The following is a 10,753-nucleotide window of genomic DNA, read 5'->3' as shown; positions in this document are numbered from 1 at the left end:
ATACCGAAACCTACTGCCTGAGGTGAGATGCCTCCTCTGCACCATGGTAGGACCAACTCTCCACCTTCCCAATGACAGTGATGTTCATGTCTGTGCTTGTAGAAACACGTAATCATGGTGAGAACGGTCGTGCCGTTATTCCCTCACACAAAACACACCCAGCACCTGTGAGCGGACTACCAAATAGTATGCTGTGTAAATGTTATGCCTCCCCCTTCTCTCTTAAGCCATTTCTGTCCAACGCTGCATATACGCAACAGGGATCAAATGTGTACACCTGAGTGCTGGGCAGAAGTGGGTTAATTTGAAAACAAAGAGGGGGATTGAGGCAGAAGAGGAAGTGTGGAGGAGAGGAGTGGGACATCTCCAGCGGTTGCTCTTGCATTCTATGCCCTCCTTCCTTCTCACAGTTGACATTCCAGTTTCCAGCTAATCAGGCCCCGTCCATCCTCTTCTCTCCTCCACACTTCTGCTCTGCTCTTTTTTCTCAAAGCCAGGGATCAGGAGGCAGAAATGTAACTAGGGAAGAGCTTGAGGAGTTCAGGCCCTGGGTACTATGCCAAGGGGGTGCATGACTGCCCCCCAGTCTCTGCCTAGTTACAGAAGGAGGTACTGGGAGGGAACATTCCACAGCAGAAGGAACCATTGTTGGCAACCTTCAGTCTCGAAAGACTCTGGTATCGCGCTCTGAATGGTGGTTCTGGAACAGCGTCTAGTGTAGCTGGCTGAAAAGGCCGATTCGGGAGTGACAATCCCTTCCACACCGGGAGCAAGTGCAGTCTGTCCCTGGTCTGTTTCCCTGGCTGTGAGCCTTCCTTCTTTGCCTCTTAGCCTCAGACTGTTGGCCAAGTGTCTCTTCAAACTGGGAAAGGCCATGCTGCACAGCCTACCTCCAAGCGGGCCGCTCAGAGGCCAGGGTTTCCCACCTGTTGAGGTCCACTCCTAAGGCCTTCAGATCCCTCTTGCAGATGTATCGCAGCTGTGGTCTACCTGTGTCGGAGCAGAAGGAACAGGGGTGTGTGAAGCTGTGGCTGTGAGCATCCCTCCTCTGGGGGGAACCCAGAAGTGATTGCCTTGCACTGCAAGTGGTACAAAGCACCCACTTCTGGGTTCTCCCCAGAGGAAGTCCTCGCTGCTGTGGCTTCACACCCACTTTCTCCTGTAGAGGGAAGTGCGAAGGCACCACAATGAGCACTCTCTGCTCTGGGGAGAACCCGGAACATCACGTGATATCATGGCATCCAGGGTTTCAACATGTTTAACCCGTCCAGGGTTTCAACACTGGCAAACTCTGGCTTAAAATGAAGCTCCACAACAATTTGCCTGGAATCCCGTAAGGTGTGACCATCTGGGAGGATGCAGCCACTCAGCCAGGAAAGCAAAACATTTCAGCGGGCGCATTTCAGTCTGAGAAGATGAGGTGTGTGATGGTCTCATTTTTCCCCTTCCTCATTACAGAAAGAGAGAGCAAAAAAAAACAAGCCATCCCGAAATTGAACAGAGCTGGAAATATGATAGGAGGGTAGACTGTGCTGTCGGCAATGAATTTGGCTAATAGTCATTTAAATTTTAAAAAGGGAGTGCGCCGGGCCTAATAAAAGGTTGTTAAGGAGAGAATTGGCTAGAATAAAAGCAAAAATTAAGAAAAAGCAATTTCCTGAATTACATCACAAATTGTATGTCTGTCTTCATACCTCAGAATCCATTAATTCTGCCTGGAACTACAAGAGTCACTTTTTGTCTGGCTGTACTGCCTAATGGTTATCGCCGCACTTTTGACACTGGAGTCAGGTGCTGTTTAGGGTTTGCTTTTACAGCCTCTCTTTCAAGGCTGATTGAATTGGTCTGCAGAATTGAGATGATAGAAAGTTTTTCCGGAGGGTAACAGAAGCAACAAGGTACAAGGACTCATCATGAGACCCTCTTAGCCATGCCCCCCCCCAAGATTTTACAATCAAATCAACTGTAAATCTTTTCATTAGCATGTGTTTTTTTTTCTCTTGCCATTTAAGCACCTTTAAGGGTTTTGCAACAGCTTAAAAGAAATGGATAAAAATGGAAAGTGGGATTTTAAAAAAAATCTCAAATAGATATAAAACATGTATTAGAGTGGGATACTTTGCATGTGGACTCAAAAAGCCCCTGATCCACTGAAAGAAAATAAACCAGCCCTCAGTTTTTTCCCCTGTAGGCCAGTGTTTCTCAAACTGTGGGTCGGGACCCACCAGGTGGGCCGCAAGCCAGTTTCAGGTGGGTCCCCATTCATTTCAATATTTTATTTTTAATAGATTTGATGCTACTATGGTATGTGACTGCATTTGAGGAAATATTACAGATCTGTACTTTTAAAATTAACTTTTAATTTTAACTTTTAAAATATTTCTTTACTCAGCGTGTGGTTGGTCTGTGGAACTCCTTGCCACAGGATGTGGTGATGGCGTCTGGCCTGGACGCCTTTAAAAGGGGATTGGACAAGTTTCTGGAGGAAAAATCCATTATGGGTTACAAGCCATGATGTGTATGCGCAACCTCCTGATTTTAGAAATGGGTTATGTCAGAATGCCAGATGCAAGGGAGGGCACCAGGATGAGGTCTCTTGTTATCTGGTGTGCTCCCTGGGGCATTTGGTGGGCCGCTGTGAGATACAGGAAGCTGGACTAGATGGGCCTATGGCCTGATCCAGTGGGGCTGTTCTTATGTTCTTATGTTCTAACAGGCTACTATGTATATGCTTTTAACAATGATCGTGGGACTTATTCCTGGGTAAGAGTGGGTAGCATTACAGCCTAGGATTGTTAAAAATTTTCCTGCTTGATGATATCACTTCCTGTCATGTCATCATTTCTGGTGGGTTCCAATAGATTCTCACGCTAAAAAGTGGGTCCCAGTGCTAAACGTTTGAGAACTACTGCTGCAGGCTAAAACCTTTTCCTCTCCTTCCACCCACGCCTCCCCATCTTATCCATTCATCTAAACCTCCCCCCCCCCCCCCATTTTCCAACCGTATCTGGGGACAGGGCAAACTGGTGCTTAGTCCCCTATGCAAATTGCTCAGTTTGCCTCCTGCAGAGCCTGACGTTACATCTTGGCTCAGGCCCTGGGCAAAACGTTTCAATGCACCTGACTGCTCTTGAGAGTGTCTCCATTCCTACTGTACGACCAGTGCTGCTGTTCCAGCTGCCCTCCGCCACTACACCCCTGCACAGGTGGAATGGCTATCCGAAACCTAGACATTGAAAGAAATTTCCTTGATCAGAAGCAACAGGTGTAACACACTGCCCTGGCACCTGGGCAGTGACGCCACAACGTCACATGACATTGTGACATCACTTCTGGGTTCTCCCCAGAGGAGGGGGTGATTGCTGCTGTGGGTTCACCCCCTCCATTCCTTTTTCACTGGAGGCTTCCCTTTGAAGGAGAAAGAAGGGGTGTGTGAAGCTTCCAGTATGTATTGTATTGGCAACCTTCAGTCTCGAAAGACTATGGTATCGCGCTCTGAAAGGTGGTTCTGGCACAGCGTCTAGTGTGGCTGAAAAGGCCAATCCGGGAGTGACAATCCCTTCCACACCGGGAGCAAGTGCAGTCTGTCCCTGGTCTGTATCCCTGGCTATGGGCCTTCCTTCTTTGCCTCTTAGCCTCAGACTGTTGGCAAAGTGTCTTCCAGTACCTCCTCTGTAACTAGGATGGAGCCAGACAGTCATGCACGCTCCCCCTCTCCTGTCCTTGGTGTAGCACCAGAGGCAGATGCTTCTCAGGCTGAGTTCTAGCTATGCCTTTGATCATAAGGAGAAAAAAAAAACACATGCCAGGGAGAAGATGACATGCTAGTTTTCTACAGACAGGGAGTTTTTCCATGTGGGAGCATTAGGACAGAAAACGCCACCCCTTACCTCCCCAATCTGTAGCCTGAAGTCATCTAGCGCAGGAAAGATTTGACCATTTAATTCTGAGGATGAGAGTCTTCACTTCCAGGCAAGGGGCAGCAAGCGACAAATCCATCTGCTGGCCTTGTTGCCAATTTGTACAAATCTCCGGCATGCATAACGTTGGAATCTTTATGACTGCTTTTATGGCCTTCCTGTTTACGTGGGAAGGAGAAGGAAATGAGTTTGCTTTGCGTCCCACAAGAGATGCCCCTCTATAGCAGAACTGGAAGGCCAGTTGGAATAGGAAGAGGATTAAGAGGCACTTGTCCAAATATAGAGCCCAGCCCAGCCCGCCTGCCTAGGAGGACTCCAACTGGGGCAAGCTAGCAGTTGAAAGCCTTTAATTATGGAGCACTTCAGCACCCCTGGGTTCTGTGGCTTGCAAGAGACAGTGTGGAATGAATGAATGAATGAATGAATGAATGAATGAGGACATGAAGAATTTGGGAGGCAATACCAAGCAGCAAAATGATCTTGTGGGAGGGGGGGAGCGCATGAGAGAGAGAGAGAGAGAGAGAGAGAGAGAGAGAGAGAGAGCACTCAGTCCTTGGTATTCAGAGGCCACCAGGCCACAGTGGAGCAGAAAGCAGAAGCTGGCTTAACCCCTCTGACATTCCCCCTTCTGACTTGCCTCTGTCACTGTACAGAGGGGTATTTTATACGCCACATCTTCATGCCATAAATGCAAAACCAATTAATCAGCTCCAACTTTGAGATCTGGAGAATTCTTCACCCTAGTCTTTCCAGACTGAAGGTTGCCAACCATTTAAAAACAACACAAGGGTTGATTCTCCATGCCCCACAAAAGGGCATGAAAAATCCCCCTCTATAGCAGTGTTTCTCAGACTGTGGGTCGGGACCCACTAGGTGGGTTGCGAGCCAATTTCAGGTGGGTCCCCATTCATTTCAATATTTTATTTTTAATAGATTGGACTTGATGCTACCATGGGCCCTCACTCACTCTCAGCTTAATTTACCTCACAGGCTTGTTCGGGGCTAAAATCAGGAATGAAAACAACACAATCTTTGGAGGGAGGATGGGAAAAATAATTAATAAGAAAAACTGAAGTGAATCTGAGATTTCAAGGATTAAGAGAAGGAAAGGAGGGGGGACTGGGCAGCCTCATTTAATTAAAACATAATCTGTCTTAATCTGCCCTTCCCTTGTAATGGTGTGAAAGAGCTCGCCTTAATCCGCAGCTGACCAGCAAGGGGATGTTAGCGCTTAGCCCCCAAAGGATGAAGCTCTCTGTTTGTATCACGGCTTTTTAGTCCCATCAGTGACCTGTGAGAGCATTTTCCACACCCACCACAACTTGCAAATACCCTATGCAGTCCTGGGAACAAATAAGAAAAAGCAGATTTCAGAGGGAAGGGAGCTGATGGTTCTTTGGTTTGTCCCAAATCACCTTTCAATACTGTGGTACGTGAGAGGGAGAGGAAAAAAAAAATCCTATACTATTCAATTGTCTCAGGGCCCAATCCTATCCAATTTTCCAGTGCTGGTACAGCTGCGCCAATGGGGCATGCATGCGTCTTGTGTTGGGGCAGAAGTCACAGAGGCCCCCTTGTGGTATGGGAACATTTGTTCCCTTACTTTGAGGCTGCATTGCGGCTGCGCCGGTACTGGAAAACTGGATAGGATTGGGCCCTCAATCTCTCTCATCTCCTGGCTTTATCCTCTTTTTGCTAAACATTTTTGCTCCATCCATTTTTCATTTTCATTCTTCATTTTCAGCTGAAGAGTCCTGCTTGCTACTACTTCTGCTCTTTCATACTACTTCTGCTCTCAGGGCAGGCCCTTCCACGAAGCGGACAGGCAGCCCAATCCTAAACGACGCATCCAACGTAGCTTAGGAGGCAGCTGGAGGTCTCCTTGAGGTCAGGGGATAATTTTCCCTTAGAAGTGCCCCAGCCACCCCTATATAGCTGGCGCCAGTGACATAGCTAAAGGGGTTGCAAAACACTAAGTTTGGCAGGGAGCCTCTCTGCGGCATGCAAACAGCCCCCCCCCCTTTGGAGCCATTCTGGGCGGGGGGAGCAAAATGGAGGCAAATGCCAGAGAAGACCCAGAGAAGAGGCAAATAGTTCTGTTTTGCTCCCCCCCGACTCTGTGCTGAGAATGACTCTGAAAGGGAGGGGTTGCTTGCATGCCACAGTGAGGCTCCCTGCAAAACATAGTGCTTTGCACCCTCTCTAGCTACGCTATTGGTGGCTGGTGCATTCTGAGACCGCCCACTTCTAAGACCACTGGGCAAAGGATTTAATGGATTGCTTAAGGCAGTGACGCTCTTTTACAGGCCCTGGGGTCCATCACCAACCCAATACCTTCAATTCCCAAAGGCATCTAACTAACCTCTTTAGTTAGAAGTCTTTAGATAGCAACTGTTACCCTGCACATGCCCAATCTTGTCTGATCTCAGAAGCTAAGCAGGGTCAGGCCTGGTTAGTACGTGGATGGGAGACCAGCTGGGAATACCAGGTGCTGTAGGCTTATACCATGATCTGGGAAGCTAAGCAGGGTCAGGCCTGGTTAGTACTTGGATGGGAGACCGCCTGGGAGTACCGGGTGCTGTAGGCTTATACCATAGTCTTTTGAGACTGAAGGTTGCCAATCAACCTCTTTTGGAAATCAAGTAGATCTTTGGGCTGGATCTAGCCACTAGGCTATGATGCTCATTGATGAGATTGTTTTTGTGCACTGCGTTCTGGTTTTATTTAGGACTGGAAGCAGATCTCCGCTGACATTGGGGAATACTTGAGTGGCTATTTTATATATTCGAGGAATGAAGAATTTCAGGCTGATCCTCCTCCTCCACCCCCAACATTCCCCCATTTGACTTCTGCTCTCTGAGTTCAATTGATCTGATCTTTGCCTGTTTTGGTGCCACATAAACTTGCAGCACTTTCTTCTTTTATGAAATGTGAAGCAGGGTGGTCTGTCTTTGGAAGGCAAATACTGCCCCCTAATGCTAGAGAGTTTAAAAAAAACACACACACCTTCAATTCCAAAGGAAGAACTCTCCTGCAAAGGATGGCTGCTTTGATGTAAGGCCTTCTTTGATGTGTTACTTCACGGGGGCCGGCATCATAAGCGACATCCCACTGGCCCCTAGAACAGACTCCAAAGCACAGCGAAGAAGGGACAAAAGGCACAGCATCTTTCCATGTTTGTGGATTCAGAATTCACCTGTATCCTGATGCAGCAATGCAGGTCCCATTTTTTGCCGCGTGCAGTGATGTAGCTAGAGGGGGTGCGGTACGTTTTGCAAGAAGCCTCACTGCCGTGTGCAAGAGACCCCCCCAACCCATGATCTGCAGGCATCCCCCCCCAACCCATGGTCTGAAGTACCCACATGCCCTGGAGGGCCAGCCCTAGTCCCCCAAGAAACAGGGAAAGACAGAGGAAGATCCAGTCATGTGGCCAGTGGCGTAGCTAGAAGGGGGGCCCAAAGCTCTAAGTTTTGCAGGGAGACTCACCGCAGTGTGCAAGAGACCCCTCCCCATCCTCTTCAGAGCCATTTCGGGTGATGGAAGCAAAATGGAGGCATACACTCCGAAGGGGAGGGGGGAGGGGTCCCTTGCACACTGCAGTCCACCAGTGAGTGGACAAAAGCAGGACTCTTCCAATACACTTCAGTTGGCCTCATGGATGGGTCGGCCACGTGTGCACAGATGGTGTCATATAAATGCAGGCAGGATCCTGTATCTGTGGGTCTGGGATCCACTGTTTCAGTTATCCACAGGTCTAGGGGCCCCCATGCACCCCTCATGTGCTCATTAATGTGCTTTAAAGGCTTAACTTCTGCTCCCTGATAGCGTTAAGTCTAGTTCTGCTCGGCATTCAGGCTGCTGGCAGCCTGCTCTTGATGCGCTTGAAGCTTGAACGTTTATAGCAACCTGTTTAAAACAAGAAACACTTCCTGGTAAGCCTTTAAAGAATAAGAACATAAGAACAGCCCCGCTGGATCAGGCCATAGGCCCATCTAGTCCAGCTTCCTGTATCTCACAGCGGCCCACCAAATGCCCCAGGGAGCACACCAGATATCAAGAGACCTCATCCTGGTGCCCTCCCTTGCATCTGACATAGCCCATTGCTAAAATCAGGAGGTTGCACATGCACATCATGGCTTGTACCCCGTAATGGATTTTTCCTCCAGAAACTTGTCCAATCCCCTTTTAAAGGCGTCCAGGCCAGACGCCATCACCACATCCTGTGGCACAGAGTTCCACAGACCAACCACACGCTGAGTAAAGAAATATTTTCTTTTGTCTGTCCTAACCCTCCCAACACTCAATTTTAGTGAATGTCCCCTGGTTGTGGTGTTATGTGAGAGTGTAAAGAGCATCTCCCTATCCACTGGTTCTGGTGTTATGTGAGAGTGTAAAGAGCATCTCCCTATCCACTTTATCCTTCCCCTGCATAATTTTGTATGTCTCAATCATGTCCCCCCTCAAGCGTCTCTTTTCTAGACTGAAGAGGCCCAAACGCCGTAGCCTTTCCTCATAAGGAAGGTGCCCCAGCCCAGTCATCATCTTAGTCGCTCTCTTTTACACCTTTTCCATTTCCACTATGTCCTTTTGAGCTGTGGCGACCAGAATTGGACACAATACTCCAGGTGTGGCCTCACCATCGATTTGTACAACGGCATTATAATATTAGCCGTTTTGCTCTCAATACCTTTTCTAATGAACCCAAGCATAGAATTGGCCTTCTTCACTGCCGCCGCACATTGGGTCGACACTTTCATCAACTTGTCCACCACCACCCCAAGATCTCTCTCCTGATCTGTCACAGACAGCTCAGAACCCATCAGCCTATAAGTGAAGTTTTGATTTTTTGCCCCAATGTGCATGACATTACACTTACATTGAAACGCATCTGCCATTTTGCTGCCCATTCTGCCAGTTTGGAGAGATCCTTCTGGAGCTCCTCACAATCACTTCTGGTCTTCACCACTCGGAAAAAGTTTGGTGGGGTCTGCAAACTTTGCCACCTCACTGCTCACCCCTGGCTCCAGGTCATTTATGAAGAGGTTGAAAAGCACCAGTCCCAGGACAGATCCTTGGGGCACACCACTTTTCACCTCTCTCCATTGTGAAAATTGCCCATTGACACCCACTCTCTGTTTCCTGGTCTTCAACCAGGTCTCAATCCAGGAGAGGACCTGCCCTCTAATTCCCTGACTGTGGAGTTTTTTTCAATAGCCTTTGGTGAGGGACCTTGTCGAATGCCTTCTGAAAGTCCAGATATATAATGTCCATGGGTTCTCCCGCATCCACATGCCTGTTGACCTTTTCAAAGAATTCTATAAGGTTTGTGAATGGAAGTGGGCACACAGGGGCCACTATCTATACAGGTGTCCCCCATATCTGTGGTTTTGGTATCCACAGTTGTCCCTGGAACGGATCCCCAACGGATACAGGGAAATGCTTGTACCTTCAAAAGTGCAGTTTCTTAAAGGGAATTGGAGTGGCCCGTTTATCCTCAAATTGCCGAAGCCTTGCAAGGCAGGTGGCTGAGCCTGACTTGGTGACATTCCCGCGTCTTCTCCCTGCCTACCTCCAGCCACCTGAATTAATATTCACGGTGTTTCGTTCGGGCTGCCCGTTACAATTAATGCACCAGCAGGCCTTTATTTAAAAAGCATTTGGCTAACTCGCTTTCGATTTCCCCTGAAGGCCGAGATGACAACGCCCTGACAGGCTTGTTTCTTAGCCTCCTTGTACCAATGATTTATTGTTATTTGGGCTGAAGTTTGGACGAACGCCTGGCCTTTCATTCCCGCAGAAATACTCTTGATTTTCATCTCTCTCTCCCCTGTCGCTTTAATGGCATCCAATCTTCTATTTATACAATGAATATTTATGAAGGCCCTTAATGAAGAAGCCAGAGCGTATAAAGAAGTGGCGGGGGGGGGGGAGAGAAAAAGGAGAATTTTTTTTGTTCATATTTGCCGTTTGTCAGACGCTTTGCCAAGCCTCGTTAGTATGCAAGCGGCTTATTTCCTTGATTAAATTTCACCTTACGGAGATAATATTGGAAATTAACTTCCATCTTTTTACCGAGGGAAAGGACTGGGAGGGGGGTCACACACCAGTTTACCTGAGGGTGTCACCCAATCAGACTCTCTAGTGACTGCCTATGCTGGTGTCTCTGTCCCTGCTGAAGGCAGGGGGTCCATCGGCCTGTTTCGTATCAGTTCTTCATGGCCCACTGGAGGGGGTATACCTGGAACTGGGTTATACAAAGGGAGCACCTTTCAACACCTACAGTTGGGCCTTTCAATCTGCGGGGGATCTGTTCCAGGACCCTCCATGGATATGCAAATCCCTGCCAGTTCCAACTGGACGAGTAAATCAGAAGTGGCTTCCTAAGGCCCCCAAGAGGCCTTCTGGGGCCCAACAGAGGCCCACTGGAGACCCCGTAAACCATTTACAGTTTGACAAGCACACTGGAAGTGTATATCCACGGTATCCACAGTGAGTCAAATCTCTGGGTGCCGGATTCGCAGATACTGAGGTCACACTGTACAAGCACTGTAATTTGTTTGGGTCAGCCCAAGTCCCTTGGCCAATGTCAAATGCTGCCCACCCTTACTTGGTGATGTGTCAGCCTCAGCTCCTCCTGCACCCTGGAATGGAAAAGATGGAGGGAAGAAAGAGTGGAAGGGGAAGTGGGGAGAAGCACCTACCATTCTCCTCTCCTCCACACTACCCCTTCTGCTCTGCCCTCCCTGTTTCAGTCCAGCGGGTGGGAGAAGGAGCCATGGAGACCTAGGAGGGGATGAGTGTGAGCGGGCTTCTGGAAAGAAAAAGCATTTCCA

This window comes from Tiliqua scincoides, chromosome 10 (genome assembly GCF_035046505.1).
Source record: "Tiliqua scincoides isolate rTilSci1 chromosome 10, rTilSci1.hap2, whole genome shotgun sequence".
NCBI classification, from domain to species: Eukaryota; Metazoa; Chordata; class Lepidosauria; order Squamata; family Scincidae; genus Tiliqua; species Tiliqua scincoides.
Note: the sequence above shows the minus strand (reverse complement) of the source record.